Here is a 13,138-nt window from a genome sequence, read left to right on the forward strand (position 1 = left end):
TTTTGATATTTTGCCACATTCCAATAGTTCCTTTATTAGTCACACAGTACAGCTTTCCCAGTACCCTACCATTCCTCTAGACTTAGATAGGGGAGAAATGAGAGAAGTGTGTCGTGTCCCTCTCTTCCACTTCCAACCTGAGGGATGACATCAGCTCCCAGAAAACCCCATCACAGTGAAGAGCTAAAGTAGGCCCAGAACGGAGCAAAGGATTCTGTTGTTTTAGTCACTGGCTAATCTGATGACTTAAGGGAAGCTAGGCTGTGCTGTTCTTGGTCACTTAGTCTGACTCTTTGCAACCCTGTGAACTGTAGCCCACCAGGCTCCTCAGTCCACAGAAGTTCTCCAGGCAAGAATACTACAGTGGATTAACATGCCCTCCTCCAGAGGATCTTCCCAACCCAGGGATCGAACTCAGGTCTCCTACAGGAAGATTCTTTTCCAGCTGAGCTACCAGGGAAGCCATGAATACTAGAATGGGTAGCCTGTCTCTTCTCCAGGGGGATCTTCCTGACCCAGGAATCAAACCAGGGTCTCCGTCATTGCAGGCAGATTCTTTACCAGCTGAGCTACCAGGAAAGCCCCTAAGTGAAGCTACTTTGGTAAAAATAGTAACTCCTGCATTCCTAGACCCCCACAGCTGGAGTTAGGATCAATAAAACAATGAGATGAAAAATTTTGTAAAGTATTATATAGATGGAGGAAAATATTAGAAACAAAGCCTGTGAGGAGTAAGATGTCTCCACGCCATGAGTAGAGTGATTGGCTGTATCTCACTGAGTATGGCTGTCAATTCAACATAACTATTAGTACTATTCTCTTACATTCAAAAGAGTCCCTGACTTAGATGGTAAGTTTGATGTCCAGCTGACATATTGGTCAATACTGGTCATCTCTGATTAGGCAGCTCCAAAACAGACGATGACAGAGGAATTAGGATCCTATAGGGATATATGTGTGCTGCAGAGCAGCTAGAGCTTTAGAAGGCTTTGATGAGTGGGCATTTTGTTAGTGAGCAACATGTAGCGATGAAAACTATGAGGAGGCTATGCAGTGTGGGGAGAGCACATGAGAGAGAAGGTACACCGTGGTCACTCTGCGAGAATCTGGCCTGCCTGCCATGCTCCGGTGGAAGGCAGGTCCAGACATAACAGTTGGAGGCATTCAGTACTGAAAGGAAATGTGAAGCAGTGTCCCAGGATACCAGCCCTCCCTCATAGATTATCATGACAACCTTTCTACTTGTCTCTGCTTCCACCCTCTCTTCTTTCCAAATTATTTTCCATATGCCCTAGAGGGATCTTATAAAACCCAAATCTGGTCTTCAATTTTCCATTCAATTCTCAATTCTCAATTTTTCTTGGTGGATAAAAAACTAAACTCTTTTACAGATTATGCAAAGTCCTTCATGATCTTGCCCCTGCCAGTACACTCAGCTTCAATTTTCTTAATCTTGACCCCTGACTTTATGATCCAGCAATAATAATGGTTTACCTTTATTGGACATTTACAATCTTCTGGGCATTGTTCCAATTATTTTTACATATACTAACTCTTTTAATCCTAACAACTCTATGAGGCAGATATTACCACCAGCCCCAACATTTCACATATGGAGAAACTGAGGCACAAGAGGCAAAGATGCTAAATGTCAAGTCTAAGGTTGAAAGCCAAAGAAGTTTTGGTTCTAAAACCTGTGTCCTTAACCATAATATTATATTGCTTCTTGGTCTAAAGCATTTATTTTGTAGTTCATGCTATTTCTTCTGCCTGTAATGCCTTCTACCACCACTCTGCTCAGAAAACTGCTAACCTAGGGTTCAGGGAGCCATTTTCAGCTACTCACCAGAAAGAGAGCATCCTTATTTTGCAGGATTCCTATTCCATTAAAAAACAAAAACAAAATTTGTTCAGTCCCATTCAGCCCTGGGCTGGGGACATGAGGAAAGGGAGGAAGGATGGGATGCTACAGAGTAGGGAAGACCCTTCCTCAAGCAACTTTTATTGCATTAGACACAAGAATTTTTAATATTGTCCAAATATGTAAGCCCAATAATAAGAAAAAATATAATGTAAAAGGAGACAACATGGGGAGTTGACAAGGTACTCAGAAATGGCTTGCTATAGAGCGTAGGGCACGTCAGATCTCAAATGGTAATAGAATAATTAATTTTTAAGTTATAAGGGTTATATAGGAGTTATATACTAAGAGTTATGCACTTCCAAGCTGGAAAACTGAGTCTCAGAAAGAGAAGAGACTCACCCAGGGATTCAGTGGCAGGTCCAAGTGTCCTCACTCCCAGCTTCAGTGCTCAGTGCTGCCTCCCAAGGTAAGCAATTAGGATACTGCTGACCAGCTGGAAGGGGCAAGAACTTCCCAGAGGGGTTGGGGTTGGGGAGTGATTCCCATGAGGAGCAAATAGGATGCAGACAAGGTTGGGACAGGTGCAGTATATGTATAGATGGGGAAGCTTGGAAAGCATCTTCTTGTGTGGGAGAGATGGAGCCTGAAACCTTCTTAAACTGGAGGTTTGCCTGGATGCTGTGAAGCCTCCTCCATTTCAACTTTGTAAAATAAATGGTTCCTCAAAGCATGTCTGTTCTGCCACTATTTTCTGGATCATCAAGACTCTCACTGCCCTTTAGAAATGCTTCTGCCTCTGCCACAGCCAGCTTCTCATTAGAATTCCTGGACATTGCTCAGTGTTGCTAAGTGCACTGTGGTGAACCCATGGTAAGTAAAGAAGAGACTGAGCTTGCTGAAGTCACTTTCTGTGGATGTGTCCTGGACACCCCTAAGATACCACAGCAAGTCACATCGCTACATGCATGTCATCTCCAAATATTTATCTGCCTGTTTTCTGTGTTGCCATACTTTCTCTAACTCAGCCAAAGGAGCTCTTAGATCCTTCATTCTGGGAATTACATTGTAACTGGGGACAGATGCTTAAACTGAAAGAGCAAAATAGTGGAATTTGGGGCTCAAGTGAGGAATAGTTCCTGCCTATGGAGAGCATGGCACTTCCTCAATGGCACTAGCAACCACAAAAGTTTTGAGTATAGGCCTTTGACAATAAATCTGTTTTCTAAAGCTAAGTGTTCAGATTATCCTGTAAGAGTAAGTTGGACCCCCCATATTTTTCTTCTGAATAAGAATGAGAACTACGTGCTGTTGTATTAAGTACCTAGCCCAGTGCCTGCTATATCGGAGACTCTTAGCAGATGTGGTTTTCTCGCTCGTAACACTCCGTCACGACCTTCTCATAATTCTGTGTTTTGGTCTGCATCTCCCCCTTTCTTCTCTCTCCCTGTCTCTGAGTTTCCGTGTCTTGATCTGGATTCAAGTCTTGGCTCTGCCCATGCCCATTTCTATCTCTCCAAATATTCCCATAGCAGTTTATTTGGACTGCAACATAAAAAGCAGTGCTCATCAAACATCTTACTCCAAACTCTTTCTAAGCTTATTTCTCTCTGTTCCCACCATCTCCATCTATCCCAAACCACTTACTGTGCTCAAAGGACAATGTAAACTTCACATGTCTAATTATGGGCCTTTGTATACGTGGTCCATTTGCCTTTTTATCAGGTCAGCCACTCTAACAATTCCTACTCATGCTTAATGATCTACATCCAATGTCCTCGTCACTTGAAGTGTTCACTGCCTGCTTGAGCACAGTTAGCTAGACCTCTTTCCTCTTTGCTTCCCTCAGTAATTTGTGCTTCCCTCTAACCTAGCATTTTATGCCCACTATCATTCTTGCTCCACTCTCTTCTATTAAATTATGAACTAATTGTGGGCAAAGGCTGGATCTAATGCATCACTGTATCCACAGTGCCCAACCGATGGCCTGGCATAGGTGAGATACTTCCTGTAAGTTCTGGGGATGACATGTAGGGACTATAACTCATTCACTGAGCACCTGCTCTGGGCCAGCTTTAGAGAGAGAGTTTTTATATATCATATCATCTCATTCAGTCCACTCAGTCTTTCTTCAATGGAGTGTCCCTCTTGCATGTCTGTCATACCTGCAGTGCCACGGGAAACCCTCGGTCAGGATTTTTTCTGTAGATCATCTGTTTTCTGACTCTATTAATGGGAATGTGTGTGTCCAACACTAGGAGTCTCCTGCTGGTTGGATCTGTTCAGCTCATGTTGAGAGTGGAGAAAACCCCAAGCACTGGACAATAATGGTTCTGACAAGAAATCTATTATTTCATACGGAGATGCCTACATAAGGGTGTAGGAGTCATGTTGAGTGAGGGGGAGTAGTATATTGAATGGATACCCAGCCCCTGAGACACTGTGGAAATGAGATACTGGTCTCTTGAGTTGGAGCAAATTAGCACACATTTTAAATGATAGCAAAAGGGACTCATTAGACTATTCAGAGATAGAATTTCATGAAACTTGGTGAAAAGCCAGAGTCCCAGGGGGAAGCTAGAGAGATCAATATCTGCCCACATCTGACTTCAACGACTTTGTGGGGATCTAGGTGATAAATCTTATTTGGGCTGTACTACTAATAGGACTGATGGGTGGATTTTGCACAGAGAAGACTGAATTGACTCCCGGTGAATGATTATTTCAACAGAATTCAACAGTACTAGTCAGACACTAGATATGAGTCTGACTCTCAAAGGAAGAAGAAATAGTTGATACCAGTTGTTTTACCTTCAAAGAAAGCCTCCAGTTTAGTGTAGGAGGCAGGACTCACACATGAGTAACTATTGTATATTGAAAGATGAGAATGGCCATGCTGTGAAAGTCATTGGTTTGGTGCTGTTGGAGTTTAGGGAGGGGAGGAGAGTAACTCCTACTGAGCAAAAGGTTCGTTTGCAGACAAAACTACATAAAAAGCTCCTGCTGCTGCTGCTAAGTCACTTCAGTCGTGTCCGACTCTGTGCGACCCCATAGACAGCAGCCCATGAGGCTCCCCCGTCCCTGGGATTCTCCAGGCAAGAACACTGGAGTGGGTTGCCATTTCCTTCTCCAATGCATGAAAGTGAGAAGTGAAAGTGAAGTCGCTTAGTCATGTCCGACGCTTAGCGACACCATGGACTGCAGCCTACCAGGCTCCTCCATCCATGGGATTTTCCAGGCAAGAGTACTGGAGTGGGTTGCCATTGCCTTCTCCTAAAAAGCTCCTAGTACAGTACTAAATGCGTAGCAGGTAGTCAACAAATGTGAATTTTCTTCTTTCTCTTCCCATATTAAATCTTCAACTTTGTTTTTAATGCTTCATTACTTTGCCAACAAAGGTCCGTCTAGTCAAGGCTATGGTTTTTCCTGTGGTCATGTATGGATGTGAGAGTTGGACTGTGAAGAAAACTGAGCACCAAAGAACTGATGCTTTTGAACTGTGGTGTTGGAAAAGACTCTTGAGAGTCCCTTGGACTGCCAGGAGATCCAACCAGTCCATTCTGAAGGAGATCAGCCCTGGGATTTCTTTGGAGAGAATGATGCTGAAGCTGAAGCTCCAGTACTTTGGCCACCTCATGTGAAGAGCTGACTCATTGGAAAAGACTTTGATGCTGGGAGGGATTTGGGGGCAGGAGGAGAAGGGGACGACAGAGGATGAGATGGCTGGATGGCATCACTGACTCGATGGACATGAGTCTGAGTGAACTCCGGGAGTTGGTGATGGACAGGGAGGCCTGGCATGCTGCGATTCATGGGGTCGCAAAGAGTTGGACAGGACTCAGTGACTGAACTGAACTGAAATGTAATCTAGTATCTGTGATTTTATTCCCCCTCTTCTCTGCTGTAGGACAAAGAATGTGCTTTTGTGATAAGGAAATAAGCAGAAAGAAGCCTAGCTTCAGTCCATGCTAGGTCTAGGCCAAGAATGAACGGAGGAGGCAGGTCTTAATCCAACCAAGGCTTTGTTTACCTGGTCTGTGCACAAACTCAACAAAGCATCTCCATGCGTCTATGCATAAACATTACAAAAGCCTATTTTTATTTCTAAAATTCGCTTCCTGACTAAAGTGGGAGTTAAACTTTATATTTCCTTCAATGTTCAATACCAAATGGCTTATGGGAGCCCTGGCAGAGTGGTTTCAAATAAGCATTTTAATGTAAAATAAAGGTCAACGTGCTGGAATTTGAAACCATTAATCCTTTTGCTCTTAAGGAAGACTGTACTTTAATAGAATAAATAACAGATTAAATAATAAGAGTTCTTGAAATCCCAACTAGAAAAATTATACATTACTTTGTCGAGAATTGAAACCAGTAAGACCTTAATGTTCCTCTCTCTCACACTTCTATTTTAGGTTGCCAAGATTTAGAAGGTAAAGAGAAATTGTTATTTTAATTTTCTATCATTTTGAAGGTAGATAGAATGTTGAGTCACTGAAGGTTAAGGGATCAATTAGATTGGAAAATAAGCCCTTGGTTTTATGGGCGGAACAAGTGCATCACCATAGCCTGGAGAACAGAAACTCCATGCTAATTATTTAAAGTTTCAGTAAGTGAAGCCCCAGAAAGGGACAGAGAAAGTGATCAAAGTAGGTCAATGAACTCTGCCTAAGGTAGTTACCCTAGGTAGTCAAGGCCTAGTTCAAGTACTCCCTCTCCTAAGAAGGCTCTGGTCAGTGTTTTTGATTCCTGCCTTGGCACTTGTATTGAATGCTGCCTTGACACTTGTACTGAAGGCTGTTCACACATCAATTTTTTCATGCTGTTTCCCTGATTGTTACCATGTCTGTCTTTGCCTTTCTCAGTTATACATAAGACCGGAGTTCCTTGTTAATGAAAAGAAATACATTGATTGTACTCTAGCTACAGTCAAGACATTATACTCAGCACCTTAAACACAGTGTTTAATGTAATCTTTACCACAACTACTTTAGAGATGGAGAAACAGAGAATTAAGGAGGCCAGACAACACTCCCCAGGTAGGATAGTGGTAGAGTCAAACTTCCAGTCCGGGTTTGTGGAGGCCATATTGTGGAGATTCTGGTATACCATATACCAGAGGTGTGAATTTATCCTGAGGGCAGTGGGGTATCATTGATGATTTAAGCAAGAGAGTGATATGGTCAAACTTAACTTTAAGAACTCTCTGGCAGAAGAGAGCAGTATGGGAAGACGAATGAGGAGACCACTACAGTAATTTTGGCTAGAGATGAGGGAATTACCACAAAAGCGAGGGTTGAGTTATTAAAAATGATATACAGGAGTTAGAACTGGGAGGGCTTGATCACCAGTGGGTTGTAGAAAGAGGGTTAGTGTTGGAGTCAAGGAGAAGGGGTCTTTGGTTTGGGAGCCTGGGTAGATTGTGATTCCACCATGACAGGAAGCATAACTCAACACAAAGGTGGTCACTGAGAGGACCTTCCTATCTAATGTTCTCTCTGATAAGCTTAAATTCTAAATTGGACTGACTACAATATATTCTTTAAAAATATTGCTTTCTCTTTCAAACACAATGTATATCTGCTTTCTTCAAGGAGGCTTCAGTGGCCTATGAGTCCCAGTTTATATAGAACATTTGATCAGATAGAACATCAGAATCTTCTTGTCCAGTCCCTGGTGGTTTATAGTTTCCAACAGTTGTATTCAAATGTTCCCATTTTAATGGTGAGAATACTAAACAGCAATAGTCAGAGGGCCTGTTCAGCTTCTTTCATGGAATCTGACTTATAATAGTGGACAAATAACTACTTTTCAATTGAGGGTTTCAAGTTGATATTGGCCACTTTGAAATACCATGATTTGATGAGTAGTGTTGTAACTTGATTAGCGTTGATACTTTGATTCCTCCTTGGTCCTCCAGGGGTTGACAGGAAAGGGAGAAGAATACAGAAATAGACTCAGGCCAGTGAAGCCTCCTTGAAGAAAGCAGGTATACATTATGCTTGAAAGAGAAGGCATTATTTTTAAGGAATATATGGTACCTAGTCCAATTAAGAATCTAAACTTATCAGTCAACTGGCTTGTTCTAGATGATGTGTTTGGTGAATGACAGAACCCAGGATTCAACACTGAGCTTTTGTCTCTCAGCCTTGTGTTCTTTTTTCTTCACTGTACCTGCCTTCTAGTACTCCTAAATTTTCTGCATTTCACACCAGCTTGAAAAGCTAATCATGCTCCCAAGCCTCAAAACTGTTTTCTGTACTTTGTGGTATCTACTGTAATTATTTTACACAAGGCCACAAATGGGCAACATTGAACTAGGCACATATAACCAAAATGTTCAGTAACCTCCCAAAATGTGCATTGGTTATAAGCATCTGAGACATTCTAGAGCTAGAAGAGTCTTTAAAGCCATCCCCGAATGTCCTTTACCAAGGGAACAGCTACGTTTCTAATAGTTTAAAGAAATGACTTGCACTATAACACTTTTCCATGATGTATCAAGACCAGCATCTAAATGTAGGACTTTTTCTTAGTCAAAGCAGCCAAAAATCTTGTAGATAAAGATCAGCTTCCTCATCTTACATAATCAAAAATTTTGTCTTATTAATATATTCATTAACTCAGTCAAAAGCCATTTAACAATGGGTAAGAAGGATGGTATCTCTGGTTTCTTTTAGCTCTCAGTCTAACAGGAAGATGGCATAACCTACTTAATCACAGTGTAGTGGCATGGGCTACAGCAGACTGTATCCAGAGGGAGGTCTATACCCTGGTCAGGGAGGCCTCCCTGAGGAATTGATGCTCCAGCATAGTATGGGGTTTAAAAACATGGACTCTGGAGCCAGACTTCCTAGGTTGGAATCCTCACCCTGTCACTTACTAGCTGTGTGACCGTGGTCAAGTTGCATAACTTCTCTGGGTCTTAGTATCCCCATCTGTAAAATAGGAATAATAATAGTGCCTACCTTGTAGAGCTCCGATGAACTTAGTACTTGGTATCTGTGGTGTGCGCTCAGTCCCTAAGTTGTGTCCCACTCTTCGCCACCCCATCAGGTTCCTCTGTCCATGGGATTTCCCAGGCAAAAATACTGGAGTGAGCTGCCATTTCCTCCTCAAGGGGATCCTTCTGAGCCAAGGATTGAACCCGTATCTCCTGCATCTCCTGCCCTGGCAGGAAGACTCTTTACCACTGGGCCACCAGGGAAGCCCCAACTGTGGTATAAGGGATTTAAAAATAAAATTGAAAAGAGGCTGAGATCCAAATTATGAAAAGTTAACTAGAGAAACAGAAGGGCAGAAAAATGTTCCTGACAGAGAACACTATGTGCGGACTGGGAAAGAGTCTATTTCTCAGAACTGAAAGGATATGAGCATGGCTCAAGTAGAATGGACCCTGTTGATGCCGAAAGGTCCAGATCGAGGGGGTTGAGGGTCTTGGAGATCATATTAGAGTTTATCCAAAAACTGTGGAGGTTCAAGGAGAGATTAAAAGTGCAGAGAATCTTGATCATATTTGGGTTTTGGATATTCTTTCAGGCTGCTTTTGTGGGATATAGATTCGGTAGGTGTAGAGTGGGGTTCAGAAACCTAGTGAAAGAGAGGGGACATGAGTCAGGGCCAAGGACAAGATAGGACCCAAGCTTCCTGCCTTCCAGGTGGGGTTTTTTCCATACTGCACAGCATTTTTTCATATGCTTTGATGGAGGCCCATCATGCCAAATGTATTCTCTTCATTTCTGGACGTTTTCAGTGCTTACCCTTTGAGCTGCATCCCCTTCATTAAGTGAATGTCCTGTTCCCCTGACCAAGAATGTAATTACTGAAGGAGAGATCAGATTAAAATTGAGTTTCCGTAATGGGCCATTTGTTTGGAAGGAAGCCTGAAGGTATTTCTGAGGACTTTAATCAAAGGGGGAAAAAAACCAATAGAACTTCTGTGACGATGATGATTATTAGGGCAATTGAACTCCAGGCACAGCTGGCTTCTACATCAGTGAGTCATCGCTCGCTTTTCTGAGGCCCTTAATTGAATGAGATTTGTTTTCCTCTATAGTCTAGACTGTCAGGGATGGAAGGGACCTTAAAGGTCATCTAGTACAACTCCACAACAAAGCTGGAGCCTGACTGTAGTGTTTTCATCAGCAGGTTATCCAGTCCCTCCTCACACACCTGAACTGATGGGAAACTCATCACCTCTCCATGATAGAGCACCTATGAAAAGAAGCTACTTTTATGGAAATAAACTCCATCTCTGGGTCCCCTGTGTCTGCCCCCGTTCTGCTTCTGGGATATGTGGGCTTTGTCTGCTCCTCAGCCTCAGAAGAACCATGGAAAGATCTTGAGACAGCTGTTGTCTCTCCCGAGGCTCACCTTCTACAACTGTCTTCTCCAGTGTGTGACCTTATGTGTTAGTAATAATAAGGACATGATGTTTCAACAAAGAAGCCCAGCTTCACAGTGACTTAAAGTACGATGCAGTTTATTCTTATTCGCAGATTGGTTATAAATTGAGCAGTCTAGGTGGGCAGCCAGCTCCATCCCCCACAGTTAATCAGGAACCCGTGTTCCTACCAATGCCCTGATCCACCTTCACCTAGACCACTGTTATTATCTGCACAAATTCAGGTCCCTTCAGATTTTAACTGGTGGAAAGAGGAGAAAGAGGATAAAGAAAGCTCACTGCCTTAAGGCTTAGGTCTGAAGAGATACAGTCTACTTTTATTTGCATTTCACATGGCTAGACTTCACTGCAATGGAAATATCCATAAGAAATGTGTTCTAACTTCAGGCCTAAGAAAAGGAGCAGATATTCAGGGGGACTTCTTCCAGCCCCACAGTAGAAATGAAGGGCTGCTGTGAGGTCAGGTAGGCAGGTTGCATCTTGGATGGGCCCCTCATTTATGTTGCCAGTTTCATTCTCTTTAGTTCTTCCTACTGCCTGTTCCCCAAAATTGATTGTAGTGGACAGCATAGAGCACTTGAATGCAGACATACCAGCTCCCATTTTTACTAACTGGGCTCTTGAACCAATCATTTAACTTCTCTAAGTTTCTGTTTCTTCATTTATGAAATTGGGAGAAAAATGCCTGTCCTACCAGCTCGTAAGAAGTTAGGAAGAGACAGCAATGCAGTTGTACTTTTAAAAATGCAGATCAACATGAAATGTTTCACTTCTATTTTCAAACAATTGGCTTTAACCTTTCTCTGACTACCCACAAAAGCGTTTTTTCTTTCTTTGGATCATCCAAAACTGTTGATTACCTACTGCTATTTCAAACAGAAATCTACTGTGAAGGGCTCTTAAGACAGTCTTTTGCTTTACAGCCATTTGCAGCCTATTTAAGGAAACTAATAGAAGAGTTTTATGGTGACCAATATTAGTAGGTGTAGCAACAGTGATGGCAGTATTCATCACTGGTGGAAATATCCATTTATCAAGCAGTTACTGTGTGCCAGGCTCTGTGCCAAGTGCTTTTTATATAGCATCTGATTGATTTCTATAATATTTCTGTGAAGTAGGCATTTCATCCCCATTTTATGGATGAGAAACCTCAAGCTCAGAGAATGTAAGTACCCTGGTCAGGATCTTACAACTGGTAAAATGCAGACCCTGGATTTTTGTTTAAGACTAATAATTCTTTTTCTTAAGAAAAAGAATTCCCCAGTTTATGGGACCAGATCATGTGCAGTTTTGTTTTGTTATTGGCTCACTTAGCAAACATTTACAGAGTACCTGTATGCTGGGCACTGTTCTAAACTCTGAGAAGATGGTGTCAAATAGGTCATCTTACCTGCTGACTTCATTGCATTCTTTTTTTTTTATTTTTACTTTATTTTGCTTTACAATACTGTATTGGTTTTGCCATACATTGACATACAACTTATGCAGCTCAATTCCAGAAAAATAAATGACCCAATCAAAAAATGGGCCAAGAACTAAATAGACATTTCTCCAAAGAAGACATACAGATGGCTAACAAACACATGGAAAGATACTCAACATCACTCATTATCAGAGAAATGCAAATCAAAACCACAATGAGGTACCATTTCACACCAGTCAGAATGGCAGCAATCCAAAAGTCTACAACCAATAAATGCTGGAGAGGGTGTGGAGAAAAGGGAACCCTCTTACACTGTTGGTGGGAATGCAAACTAGTACAGCGTGTACTCCACTATGGAGAACAGTGTGGAGACTCCTTAAAAAATTGCAAGTAGAACTGCCTTGTGACCCAGCAATCCCACTGCTGGGCATACACACCAAGGAAACCAGAATTGAAAGAGACACGTGTACCCCATTGTGTTCTTAATAAAGAAAACAGAAGCAATATGATGAGAACTACCTAAAAATTTACCAACTTACTTGTGTGTGTATCCTCAGGCTGCCTTTCCTTCTATTAGAATGGAAACACACTCTTGCTCCTATATAAAGCAAACCTCTTGTATTCTAGACCCTATCTTGTCCCTATAGGTATCCCCTTTTCATCTATGACAAAGTCATCACTTTCTAGATTTTCCTATTGCCAAAAAAATAAGCCATAATATTTCCTCTTTAGTTAGAAATAGACATACAGAGAGAAGGAGAGAGAGATCCTTCCCTGACCCTATATTTCCCTCTGCTGCAATCTGTTCCTCTGCACCACTGTATAGATAAACTTCTCCAATGTACAGCTGGCCCTCTGCATCTGCATGCATGTACTACATCCATGGAATCAACCAACTTTGGATCAGAAATACTCAAAAAATTTTCCAGAAAGTTCCAAAAAGCAAAATTTGAATTTTTCATGCACCAGCAACTATTTACATAACATTCACATGGAATTTACATTGTACTAGGTATTATATGTTATCTAGAGAAGGGCTTCCTGGGTGTCACTAGTGGTAAAGAACCTGCCTGCCAGTGCAGGCAACGTTAAGAGATGCAGGTTGGATCCCTAGGTTAGGAAGATCCCCTTTGAGTAGGAAATGGCAACCCACTCTGGTTATCTAAAGATAATTTAAAGTATGTAGCAGGATGTGCATAGGTTACTATCCAGTTTATATAAGGGACTTGAGCTTCTGTGGGCTTTGATATCTGCAAGGGGTGTGGGGGGTTTCCTGGAACCAGGTCCTCACAGGTACTGAGGGATGACTACATTCACCCTTTCTACTGCCTCATTTGCATCCTTCTTCTCAGTCCATTCAGGTCAAGCTTTCATCTCCATTGTTCTTCTGAAACAGCTTTTATCAAGATCATCCTAGACTAGCATCCTGCCCGTTCTAATGGTTATTTCT

Source organism: Oryx dammah, unplaced genomic scaffold (assembly GCF_014754425.2).
Source record: "Oryx dammah isolate SB20612 unplaced genomic scaffold, SCBI_Odam_1.1 HiC_scaffold_28, whole genome shotgun sequence".
NCBI lineage: Eukaryota > Metazoa > Chordata > Mammalia > Artiodactyla > Bovidae > Oryx > Oryx dammah.